This window comes from Labeo rohita, unplaced genomic scaffold (assembly GCF_022985175.1).
Source record: "Labeo rohita strain BAU-BD-2019 unplaced genomic scaffold, IGBB_LRoh.1.0 scaffold_46, whole genome shotgun sequence".
Classification (NCBI taxonomy): domain Eukaryota; kingdom Metazoa; phylum Chordata; class Actinopteri; order Cypriniformes; family Cyprinidae; genus Labeo; species Labeo rohita.
The window spans coordinates 500,167-513,579 of record NW_026129379.1 but is presented as its reverse complement, the minus strand read 5'-3'; the positions used below and the strand labels follow the sequence as shown (position 1 = coordinate 513,579).

Sequence of the window (13,413 nt, the reverse complement as noted above, 5' to 3'; positions counted from 1 at the left end):
AACACTCTGAGTGTGGACACATATAAACACTGAAGCAGTGTTGAAGTTAACGAGATAATTAGGTGATTAACGAAGTGATGATTGATCATTATTGAAGACACCTGATGTTAATAAGCAGAATCACCAAAGGAGAAAACCAAAGTTTTTAAGCAACCATTATAGTGGTCAGTGTTTGCATTAGTTGGGCTCTTGACCCTTAAATCTTTAATACTAGATTTTGTTTGGCTGCTCTATTTGAGTTGAAACAGAAAGACAAGCCAAAAGCTCAAGTCACCAGGTGATTATGTTTTAACATATTCTTTGTTTGACGTAAATCACCTAGAGTATAACCTCTAAGTTAGGTGTTTTTTTGACTTATTGTAATAGCCTTGACAATCCACAGATGATCCAGCACTTCCTATACATTTTGGAAAGATTTTTTTTACAACCTGTTAAAAATAAAAAAAAAAGTATTTCACCTAGGCACACATAGACATCAAGAACCAGCCCATGAATCTCAACAATGGTGACAAACGGCATATTCAGATAAACAGATCAACTCTGAACTCTCATAATTTATTCATGCCGCAATGCATGATGGGAATCATGGATGAGTTCTGATTGGCTACAACACGCTTTTTGATGGTCACCGTTGTTGTGATTCTCTCACTGATTCTTCATGTCTGTGTGTCTAAATTAAGATAAACTTTTTTCATCATCTGATTATGGCAAAACTGATTGATCATTTGTTCACAGTTTTTTTTTTGTAATCTGTAAGTTAATTTTATGTCAAATACTCAAGTCACTATGTGATTATTAAGTCAAGCACAGTCAATGCCATCTTATTGACTTTTGCTCTTTGCTTGTCTGGCTGTTATAACTCAGTAACTGCAGCCAAACAAGACCTAATATTGATGATTTAAGGGTCAAGAGCCCAACTAATGCAAACACTGACCACTATAATGGTTGCTTAAAAATTTTGGTTTTCTCCTTTGGTGATTCTGCTTATTAACATCAGGTGTCTTCAATAATGATCAATCATCACTTCGTTAATCACCTAATTATCTCGTTAACTTTAACACTGCTTCAGTGTTTATATGGCCCACAGCTCCGGGTGTGTGTTCACGCTGTGTGTGTGCGTGTTTGATCACTTCTCACTACTGTGTGTGTGTGTGCGCGCGCACAAACTCCGAGTATGGGTCACCATACTTGGCCACATGTCACGTCCTTTCCTTTCCTTTCCTATATGTGTCCACACTCAGAGTGTTAAATTAACACTGGGGATTTTGCTGTGTAGGTAACCAATGAAACTTTACTGTAGTTTACCTTACTCTTACAAGAAATAAAATCACAATTTTCTAAAATAAAAATAATCAAATATCAAACTAACCATCTAACATAATATTTTTTCTGAAGCTTTCAAAACCTGAAGAACAAAGCCAAATTTCTATGGTCCGTGAGACCCAACGTAGTATAAACGCTTATAAAGAAAATCAAGCCATCAGCAACGACTACAGTGAAACGGGATACGATCGCGCACACCTGAACCCCAACAGCTTCCAGTGCAGTGAAGGCCGTAGATCAACGTTCACTCTGACCAATGCAGCACCAATGGATGCGTGCTTCAACCGCAACCAATGGGCAAAATGGGAGAAAACGTTGAGGATTTTTTTAAGAGACAGGCTCAGAAGTGATGGTGGTTCTGCTACAGCCTACATTGTCACAGGTACAGTACCCGATCCAAATCTACGGATACCGCAAAGGGAAATCTCTGAAGAGCCCGAAAGGGTGACGGTGCCCTCTCACATCTGGACGGCCGTCTGCTATAAGCACAGCTCTGATGACAGTAAGTCTTTCTCCTTCGGCTATATGGGGGAAAACAATCCAGAAGGCAGCATAAACATGATGAGCGTTTCAAACCTGAACACACAAATAAAAAATCTCTATCGTCAGGACACAGAAATGAGCATTTTTGTAAATAATTGTTTTCATAACAATAATAAATTAGATCAGGTCAAGGTCAAATTTCAGAAATTAATCAATCAACAAAGTCAGAAGCAAGGAGACCAAATCATGAGCTCAGACATGCAAAACACAATGTCACATTGAAAAGGGCTGCCGAAAGTAACATCGTACCTGAAAAGAAATTCAAGGTGAGTGAGATGACCATAAAATTAGCCTTTGACAGCATAAGCACTTACTACAATGCAGTAAAGGATCTGATGATTTTTGCTGGAAGCGCTTGTCTTATAACTCGTGTGAAACCACTAGTGAGGAGTGTTATTGGAAAAAGGGACATTTCAGGGGTGTCGGATGATGTCGAGTGCCTGCTGGTCCCAGAGAAACACATGACTGCAGCTGATGGTTTGCCCTGCTTGAGATTCTTCGACTCTGGATACAGCTGTCAGTGTATAATAGATGGTAAAATCAAGTCCTGCTGCTCCACTCCCTGCCTGTACCAGGAAAATTCCTACAGGTGTTACTCAGGCCAGAAGCAGATCGAGTGCTCACCCCGGTACTCGCTCATTACTTATAAGGGAGAGAAGTGCTTCGATGATCACCCATGCACAACGTACGGTAAAGACTTCTACTGGTGTAAGAAAATCTCTGGCGGCTGGGACTACTGCAGTCCTCCGCTGTGGAGAAGTAAAGCTAAAAACGGGAAGTACTGCCGCAGTGACCATGCCTGCGCCAAATATGGATATGGACAAATGTGGTGCTACACGAGTGAAGGCGGTTTTGCCGACTGCTGCACTTCTGTCGACTGCTACTCAGCTGTGGATGGCAAAACCTGCAGGTTTGATCACAAGTGTGGCTACTATGAGAAAAATTACTTATGGTGCTACACAGACTATAAAGACAGCTGGGCTTACTGTTGCAAATCATGTTAGTGATACTTGGTTTGCAATGTGTGGTATGATTGTAACTAAAGCAGGACTTTGCAAAATTGTACTACACTCTAAAAAAAAGCTGGGTTAAAATAACCCAAATTGGGTTATTTTGGTAACCCAACGCTGGGTCAAATATGGACAAACCCAGCGTTGGGTTATTTTAACCCAACTTGTTGGGTTAAATCTTTGACCCAACACTTTGGGTTGTTTTATTTACCTAGACTATTGACAAAAAAAATACTATGTTGCTGGTTGAAAACAAACCTGAAATATTTAATAATAAAGAAAATAAACAATAATCAAAGAGAATTACTTAAGACAACAAAAAAAGAGACAAAATGAATTTATAAAAGGCTATTTTAATGCAAAATAAAAAATACAATTTGCATTAATAAATGTTAAAATATACCTGTGCACTCAAAAAAATATTTCAGCCCTTAACTTAATTTAATTACGTACGTGGCTTCGTCCTGGGTTGAACCATGCTTCCTAAAAACACAATATAAGTTTGTATTAGGGTTGTTCCGATAGTTGATAATATCGTGTATCGTCAGGCAGATCGCCGATAGGCTGATGTCAATGACGATACTTTTTAAATAATTTTACAATTCCATATACCCCACCACAGTTTTATATCCACATTGACATATACACCGAAATTAAACATTCAACTGCGACACATTAATATAACAATTTTATCAGTGCCAACTTTATATTATTTTGATATTCGTTTTAATTGCAGTGTCATACTATCCAAGAAAAAAGAAAATACTGTATTACAGAAACAACAAGGATGGCTACTGTTTCTTGAATCACTTCGGATGTAATTCGTGAATGTTTAATGATTTAAAAATATTTTCAACATTTTCAATGAGAAAAGAAGCTTTACGTTTGCGTTCAAGTCGCAAGTGAAAGTGATGCGGACATGTCGATCTAAAACTATGGCGAAGCAAATAAATTAATATTAAAAAAAAACAGTAGTAGTAATAATTAATGTTAATAAAATTAAATTGCATATAGCCCAATAAATTTACTACTTGTTAAAAACCCACAAACATACCTTTTCTGTCGTCGCTGAAGGACGGTTGTTCCTGAGGCGATTCCTGAGGTGATTCAAAATGGCCGCGAAGGTAGCGCTTGGCTCGTCGAGTAGGGGGAGTGGCTTACTCTCTTAACTGTCACTTGATTGGATAAAATCAGTAACCCAATGTTGCGTTACACAAAAACAACCCAACACTGAGCAAAACAACCCAACTAAATGACCCAACAGGCTTAACCCATCAGTTGGGTTAAAAAAAGAACCCAACATTTTTTAGAGTGTATGAGCTCTTACTAACCTACAAACTAACATAAAAATAAAGAGTCTCATATGTGCTTCTGAAATTAACAGCAGCTTCAAATGCTTAAAATGTATGCAAGAACAGAAATCTCAATAAAAACATGAATCTATAATGCATTTGCAAATTTTTAAGTTTTTGCAATTTTTTTCAAGTAGTATACATTTTCAGTAAACACAAATCTGGTGGATCTTTGGATGAACATAAAGTTGTTTCTCCATCTCTATGAGTTAATTAAACCTGTCATGATTATACAGTACAGTGTGGCTCTGCGTGTGTTTAATCTGACTATAAGTTACAATCATTTTAAAATTTAGCCTGATCTTGCTGTTTATTTGGTCCTGGTCATGCTCATACAAAAACTACTCACTAAAAAATGTTGGGTTAAAAATAACCCAACTAGTAACCCAACTATGGGTTGGTATAGCACCTTCCCATCTATGGGTTATTTTAACCCAATGAATTGGGTTAAAATCCAGTTGGGTTAAAAGTAACCCAACAGTTGAGTTAATTATTTAGATTCATTTATATCAGTTTTTATTTATTTATTTATTTTTTTTATAAAAATACACTATAACACTACTTTGTTTTCAAATAAATATTTTATTTAAATATGCAAATATTTTTTTTTACAAATATATTTTTAAATGTAAAACAGTCATACTGCAAATGTTTACAAAATAAGTGTACAAGAATGTGAAAATATAATACATTCAAAACACAAATATGCACACACAACTGACATATTTTCAAGATGTACACTGAATTCAAAACCAACTATTCAAAACTAATGTTTATTTATCTGATTCTGGTCCACAAAACCTGTCATAAGGGTCAAGTTTTTTTGTATTTAAATATAAACATCATCTGAAAGCTCAATAAATAAGCTTTCTATTAATATGTGGTTTGATAGGATAGAACAACTATTTGAAAATCTGGAATCTGAGGGTGCAAAAAAATCTAAATATTGAGAAAATTGCCTTTAAAGTTGTCCAAGTGAAGTTATTAGCAACACATATTACTAATAATAAATTCAGTTTCAATATACTTATGGTAGGAGATTTACAAAATATCTCCATGGAACATGATCTTTACTTAATATTCTAATGATTTTTGGCATGAAAGAAAATTTGATAATTTTGACCCATACAATGCAATTTTGGCTATTTCTACAAATGTACCCATGATACTTATGACCGGTTTTGTTGTCCAGGGTCATAAATGTGTATCAATTCATATTTATTTATATCAACACATACACAAATGTGCACAAATAAAACAAACATAACATACAAACTTTTATCAATAAAACAAAAATAAAAAATCATAAACACAAGTAATAATAATAATAATAATAATAATAATAAAACAAAGTAAATCTGCTGGCTGCTGGACTTGCTGATAATCAGCAACATAAAAAGTTTTTACGGATCAATAAATACAAAGTTTCTAAGGAAGAGGTAATGTGTTGAAAGAACTCCTGGAATATTAAAGACTGTGTGCTGCAAATGGGTGCAGAGGAGCTTTGGGTAGTAGATGTCATAAATGTAGAAATGTCTGAAACACAGATCCACTGCTTGTAGTAAGGTCTTCTGTTCCACTGTTTCACCGTTGAAAATGCTAAAAACTTCTTCTCTTGGAGTTAGTGCAGCAATGCTGGTGTCATCCGGTCGCATAAAACTTCCTTCATTGACTCCTTCCTCTGTGATAAGATGAAGCAGAAGAAGAAACATTTTACAGATAAACTAGAAACATTTTTTCATAATTGTTGGAAAACCTACACTACTAATCAGAAGTTTTTGAACAGTAAGATTTTTAAAGTTATTTAAAGAATTCTTTTCTACTCACTAAGCCTGTATTTATTTGATCCAAAATACAGTAAAAGCAGTAATATTGTGAAATATTTTTACTATTTTAAATAACTGCTTTCTATTTTAAAAGCTTTGAAAAGACTGGACAATTACATTTTAAATATATTCAAATAGAAAGCGGTTATTTTAAATGCTGTATTTTGGATGAAATAAATGCAGGCTTAGACAGAAGGGAATTCTTTAAAAACATTAAAAATCTTGCTGTCCAAAAACTTTTGACTGGTAATGTATATGGATCACTAATATAAATAGTTTACTTACCTTGAAATATTTCAGTTAATTGGCATGTGGATGTTTAATGTATGAGATTCCACTGTTGTAATTTTTCCTTCACTGAAGAACCCAATGTCTAAAAATAAGTATAAACACATTTAGTACACATTTAAAAAAACATGCAAATCTGTCATAGCTTTATAATAGAAATGGCTGTAATTAGAGGCGAATCTAATATATGCATAACAATATTCAATATAAATAAACCATAAAAACACATTTAGTGTTATTCCAATTAGTGCTCGCTTTCCAAACAACTGACGCTTGCCTTGTTTTGACCAGCAGGCGTCGCCGTTGTGTCACGAACGATTGGAAGCAGTGAATCATTTTGCGAATTAAGCGATTCGTTTAATTGATTCGAAACTTTGAAAAGCTTCGTTTCTCCCATCACGTCTTGCTTTTGGGAAATGTGATTATTTGTAGACTTTTCTAAACAGAGAATTAACTGAATTTGAGCGCATCTCTCTGAGCTGCCGCTGAGCTAAGGTTACATACTGGACCGAAGTTGAAAGGTTCGTGCGGCGCGGTTTAAATCAACAATGTCTCATTTAACATTAGCCATTTCCCATAAAGTTAAATGTGATAACCATTAATGCGACCAAACAAACTGTAGTCAGAAACCGTATGTCTAGAACCCTTCATCAGCTGTAAAATAATACTAAACCTGTAGTAATGGTAGACGGTGATTTCAGTAATATAAGTAGTCCTGTATACATTCCACCATACATTATTAACTTTAGGTTACTGTAATACATCTCTAAACAGTTTTACAACTTTCTGCTAATGTTTATTTAATTTATTACTGCTAGCAACCTAACTGGGACAGCTAAGTTAACGTGACGTTATTCGTTTACAATGGAGCTCATTCTCTGCAGTAACGTTACAATACACTGACTAAAGGAAACTACATCTTCGTTAAAAAAAAACAAACATACAACAACAAAAGTTCAATTTTGAAGTGCATTTCACGTTCTTCGTATAAGTATAATGTTATAAGAGTTATTTAAACCCTATTACTTACCTCACACTGATGCAGCAGCAGCTTCTTCTGTGGTCAGACACTGTCGACCGTTAAAATTTGAACTGTCGCCGCGGGAACCAATTAAACCCAACGCTGGGTTATTATTAAAAACAACCCAACGATGTTTAAAAAAAATAACCCAACGTTTTAGAAAATAACCCAACACAGTGACCCAATATGTGTAACCCATCTATTGGGTTAAAAAAATAACCCATCTATTTTTACTGTGTACTTGAATACACTCTAAAAAATGTTGGGTTGTTTTTTTAACCCAACTAATGGGTTAAGCCTGTTGGGTCATTTAGTTGGGTTGTTTTGCTCAGTGTTGGGTTGTTTTTGTGTAACCCAACATTGGGTTACTGATTTTATCCAATCAAGTGACAGTTAAGAGAGTAAGCCACTCCCCCTACTCGACGAGCCAAGCGCTACCTTCGCGGCCATTTTGAATCACCTCAGGAACAACCGTCCTTCAGCGACGACAGAAAAGGTATGTTTGTGGGTTTTTAACAAGTAGTAAATTTATTGGGCTATATGCAATTTAATTTTATTAACATTAATTATTACTACTACTGTTTTTTTTTTATTATTATTATTAATTTATTTGCTTCGCCATAGTTTTAGATCGACATGTCCGCATCACTTTCACTTGCGACTTGAACGCAAACGTAAAGCTTCTTTTCTCATTGAAAATGTTGAAAATATTTTTAAATCATTAAACATTCACGAATTACATCCAAAGTGATTCAAGAAACAGTAGCCATCCTTGTTGTTTCTGTAATACAGTATTTTCTTTTTTCTTGGATAGTATGACACTGCAATTAAAACGAATATCAAAATAATATAAAGTTGGCACTGATAAAATTGTTATATTAATGTGTCGCAGTTGAATGTTTAATTTCTGTGTATATGTCAATGTGGATATAAAACTGTGGCGGGGTATATGGAATTGTAAAATTATTTAAAAAGTATCGTCATTGACATCAGTCTATCGGCGATCTGCCTGCATATAGTCGATACACGATATTATCAACTATCGGAACAACCCTAATACAAACTTATATTGTGTTTTTAGGAAGCATGGTTCAGCCCAGGACGAAGCCACACTCAAAAAAATATATCAGCCCTTAACTTAATTCATTTACGTACAAAATTTCCATGCATTTAGATTACATAGTTTTAACTTAAACAAATCAATTAAACTTAATGTGATTCAAATGCATCAGTCTTACGTAAATGAAACAGGTAAAGTTGATGAAATATTTCCCAGTGTTAAACAAACCCTGCTCAGTGTTCATGTGTTTCCACACTACAGAGTGTTCAAGTAGCATTGACACAGTGTTGGAGTTAAGGAGATCATTATGTCATGATTGACCAATAATGATCAACACCTGCTGTTTACAAGCAGAATCACAGAAGGAAAGAGAAACACAAGAATCAGACACAGCCAAAGAGAAAATGAACTTAAATAAATAAAGACATTAAATCTCTGATTAAACAACTCCACAAACAACATTACAGTTTGACTTGATTTCTGTCATATATCCACAAATTTTATTTTTTTATTTTTGTTTGTTTCAATTGACCTCACCATCATGGCGAACAGGGTTTACTTTAGTTGGACTCTTGACTTTTGATTTTTTATGTTAATTTTTTTGGCTGCTGTAGTTATGTGTATGAAGCACATTTATTATAGCAAAATAAAAAAAGCCAAAAAGAAGTCTGATTAGGTGTTTTTGGTTAATTTCTTTTGTTTGTTAAATCATTATCATCAAGTGGCATGATGCACTGATGTCATGCAGTGGTTAGTCTATTATTTTCATAATGTTTACAACAGATGTATGAACTATTATGGATGTTTATCTTATACACTAAACCTTGAAATCTACAGCATCAGTTTGACACACACAGACATCAAGAATCAGCATATGAATCTCAACAATGGTGACATTCAACAGCTGCATGCTGGGTAACAGCAGATTATAAAAATCACCCATGACTCCCAGCATGCAGCTGTTGAATGTCACCATTGTTGAGATTCATATGCTGATTCTTGATGTGTGTGTCTAAGTAATACTGGAGATCTTAAAGTAGTAATAGTAACAGTTCACACAACTGCTGTAAATATCATGAAACTAACAGGAAAACCACTGAACAATATCAGCAAAACAGGCCACTGGATGATGATTGCAACAAAAATAATAGTTAACCAAAAACACTTAATAACAGCCCCCCTCTCTTTTTTTTTTTGCGCTGTAACAAATGTGCTTGGCAAACACAATTACAACAACCAAAGTTGATGGTGAGGTCAAATGAAACATTTTTTTTAAATAAAACATCTAAACCTCTGTTTAGACATTCTCAAATAATATTTGTGGATATATGACAGAAATCAAGTCAAACTGTAATGTTTGTGGAGTTGTTTAATCAGAGATTTAATGTCTTAATTTATTTAAGTTCATTTTATCTTTGGCTGTGTCTGATTCTTGTGTTTCTCTTTCCTTCTGTGATTCTGCTTGTAAACAGCAGGTGTTGATCATTATTGGTCAATCATGACATAATGATCTCCTTAACTCCAACACTGTGTCAATGCTACTTGAACACTCTGTAGTGTGGAAACACATGAACACTGAGCAGGGTTTGTTTAACACTGGGAAATATTACATCAACTTTACCTGTTTCATTTACGTAAGACTGATGCATTTGAATCACATTAAGTTTAATTGATTTGTTTAAGTTAAAACTATGTAATCTAAATGCATGGAAATTTTGTACGTAATTAAATTAATTTAAGGGCTGAAATATTTTTTTGAGTGCACATGTATATTTTAACATTTATTAATGCAAATTGTATTTTTTATTTTGCATTAAAATAGCCTTTTATAAATTCATTTTGTCTCTTTTTTTGTTGTCTTAAGTAATTCTCTTTGATTATTGTTTATTTTCTTTATTATTAAATATTTCAGGTTTGTTTTCAAACAGCAACATAGTATTTTTTTTGTCAATAGTCTAGGTAAATAAAACAACCCAAAGTGTTGGGTCAAAGATTTAACTCAACAAGTTGGGTTAAAATAACCCAACGCTGGGTTTGTCCATATTTGACCCAGCGTTAGGTTACCAAAATAACCCAATTTGGGTTATTTTAACCCAGCGTTTTTTTAGAGTGTAAGATTAAAAGTCTAGCTCATTTATAAGTAGTGAGTACTGAGCTGATCCACTTAGGCCCCGATCAGACAGAACACGTTTTTTTGCAGTGAGAGGCGTCTTTGACCACCTGCTGTGTCTCGTGTTTTTGCAGAAGTGCTCAAAAGCAACTCAGACCTTTCAGACCTAAAAAAAATGTGCTTGATATGATTGGGGCCTTATTAAAATGTGAATTATAGTATGCAGTTTTTTCTACATTATAATTTAAATCATAATAAAATAAAATATACATTTTGGTTATTATTAAAATATGTGACCCTGGACCACAAAACCAGTCAGTGTCCATCATCTGAAAGCCGAATAAATAAGCTTTCCATTGATGTATGGTTTGTTAGAATAGGACAATATATTTCTGAAATACAACTATTTGAAAATCTGGAATCTGAGGGTGCAAAAAAATTAAAATATTGATAAGATGAATGTACTTATCCATTTAAATGTTCTATTTTCCATGTTGCCATTTGCTCCCCCTAAAGATTATTCCACAGACCTTCAGAGAATGACGTCTAAATTTGAATTTGGAATAACAAAAAACCTCACATTAAATTGGACACATTGAAACGTCCTAAGTCACAGGGTGGCTTATCACTGCCGGATTTTAAGTTGTACTATTGGTCTTTTCAGTTACAATCTTTGGCCACTTGGCTGGATGAACATCCTTCCCTAGTTCCCCATTGGAAACTAATTGAAGAATCATTGGTTGCACCTCATAGATTGCAAGATGTGCTATTTTCAAGAATCAAAATTAAAAAGCCTTTAAAGAATTTGGTCCAATAATAGCTAATTCAATTTCTACATGGCGTTTGGTGGAAAAACATGTTAACTATTCTTTAAAATTCTGTCTGCAGTCTCCTATCTGGAACAATTATTACCTGTTACGAAACATGAAGCCGTACACCTGTTCTCTCTGGTCAGATAAAGGCATTAACACTCTAGAGAATATTTATGACAAGACAGGGCTAAGGACATTCCGTGATCTGCAGTCTTGTTACAATCTGCACACTAAAAAATATTGGGTTGTTTTTTTAACCCAACTGCTGGGTTAAGCCTGTTGGGTCATTTAGTTGGGTTGTTTTTGTGTTGGGTTGTTTTTGTGTAACCCAACATTGGGTTACTGATTTTATCCAATCAAGTGACAGTTAAGAGAGTAAGCCACTCCCCCTACTCGACGAGCCAAGCGCTACACTGTAAAAAGCAACCTATAGAATCTACTCAATATAATGGGGTAAACTGATGTAACAATTTGCACTTAGTTTGTTTGGGTAGATTCTATCCTATATGTCTGAGTAAAGAATACCTGAATTTATCAGCTAAGACAAACTAAAAAAAAAGTAGGTTAAGTCTACACAGCAAAAAGCCCAGTGTTAAATGAACTCTCCCGGGAGTTTGAGTCCATACTCAAGAGTATTAAAATGAACACTGAAGCAGTGTTAGAGTTAATGAGGTAATTAAGTGATTCATTGAGTGATGATTGACCATTATTAAAGACGCCTGATGTTAATAAGCAGAATCACCAAAAGGAGAAAATCTAATTTTGTAAGTCGCCATTATAGTGGTGAGTGTTAGCATTAGTTTAGCTCTTTACCAGTAACTTCTTAATATTAGATTTTGTTTGGGTGTTGTAATTGAGTTACAACAGTCAGACAAACCAGAAGAAATGAGATTTTGTGGTTTTGATTATGCTTTGACAAAGTCATGAAGTAGCAATCAGAATAAGTGAGTTGTATTTTGTTTATGTTGGTTTAATCAGACAGGTGTTTCTGAAATTTATTTGACTGGAAAAAATATAAACATTTTTTAGATTTAGACACACAGACATCAACAATCAGCATGAGAATCACAACAATGGTGACCAACAAAAACGTATGTTGTAGCCAATCAAAACTCATCCATATTTCCCTTCATGCATTGTGGCATGAATAAATTATGAGCTGATGATTTCCGTGATGTTTAGAGTTGATCCGTTTCTGAATATGCTGTTTGTCACCATTTTTGAGATTCGTATGCTGATTCATGATGTCTGTGTGTGCCTAAAAGAACAGCTTTTGAAATTTTTTTTTGATCGGAGGAGCTTGTAAAAAGTCCATTTAAAATGTAAACAAAAATTCAGGCTTTATCATTTTTTTTTCTGCTGTGAAACCACAAGGCAGTTGTAATAAATAAAGGATATAAAACTCTAAATGATTTCAGTGGCTCAAATTAAGTTTATTTTAAAACAGAATTATCACCACTGCATGATTTTTGCTCTTTGGCTTGTCTGGCTAGTTTAACTAAACAATTGAACAAAAGCTAATATTAAAAAGCTACGGGTCAAGAGCCCAACTAATGCTAACACTGACCACTATAATGGTGACGTAAACATTTTGGTGTCTTCAATAATTTTCAATCATCACTTAATGAATCACTTAATTACCTCATTAACTTTGACACTGCTTCAGTGTTCATGTTAACACTCAAATAAACTCCCGCGAGAGTTCATTTAACACTGGGCTTTTTGCTGTGTAGACTTTATCTACCTTTTTTTTTTAGTTTGTCATAGCTGTTAAATTCAGGTATTCTTTACTCAAATATATAGACAAACGGAGTGCAAATTGTTACTTCAATTTACCCCATTATATTGAGTAGATTCTATAGGTTGCTTTTTACAGTGTACCTTCTCTTTGATTATTGTTTATTTTCTTTATTAAATATTTCAGGTTTGTTTTCAACCAGCAACGTAGTATTTTTTTTGTCAATAGTCTAGGTAAATAAAACAACCCAAAGTGTTGGGTCAAAGATTTAACCCAACAAGTTGGGTTAAAATAACCCAACGCTGGGTTTGTCCATATTTGACCCAGCGT

At 34.3% G+C, this 13,413-nt stretch overlaps 1 long non-coding RNA gene and 1 pseudogene across 1 annotated transcript; one reads left to right on the top strand and one right to left on the bottom strand.

The window, feature by feature from the left end:
• The first annotated feature begins 1,428 nt into the window (after positions 1 to 1,428).
• Positions 1,429 to 2,870, top strand: LOC127160803 (uncharacterized; annotated as a pseudogene).
• A 2,289-nt stretch (positions 2,871 to 5,159) lies between these two features.
• LOC127160800 (uncharacterized) lies at positions 5,160 to 6,915 on the bottom strand. Its single transcript, XR_007826851.1, has 2 exons — positions 6,340 to 6,915; positions 5,160 to 5,909 (listed from the first exon to the last, which is right to left on the bottom strand). It is a non-coding gene; the product is annotated as an uncharacterized LOC127160800 (long non-coding RNA).
• Between the last annotated feature and the right edge of the window lie 6,498 nt (positions 6,916 to 13,413).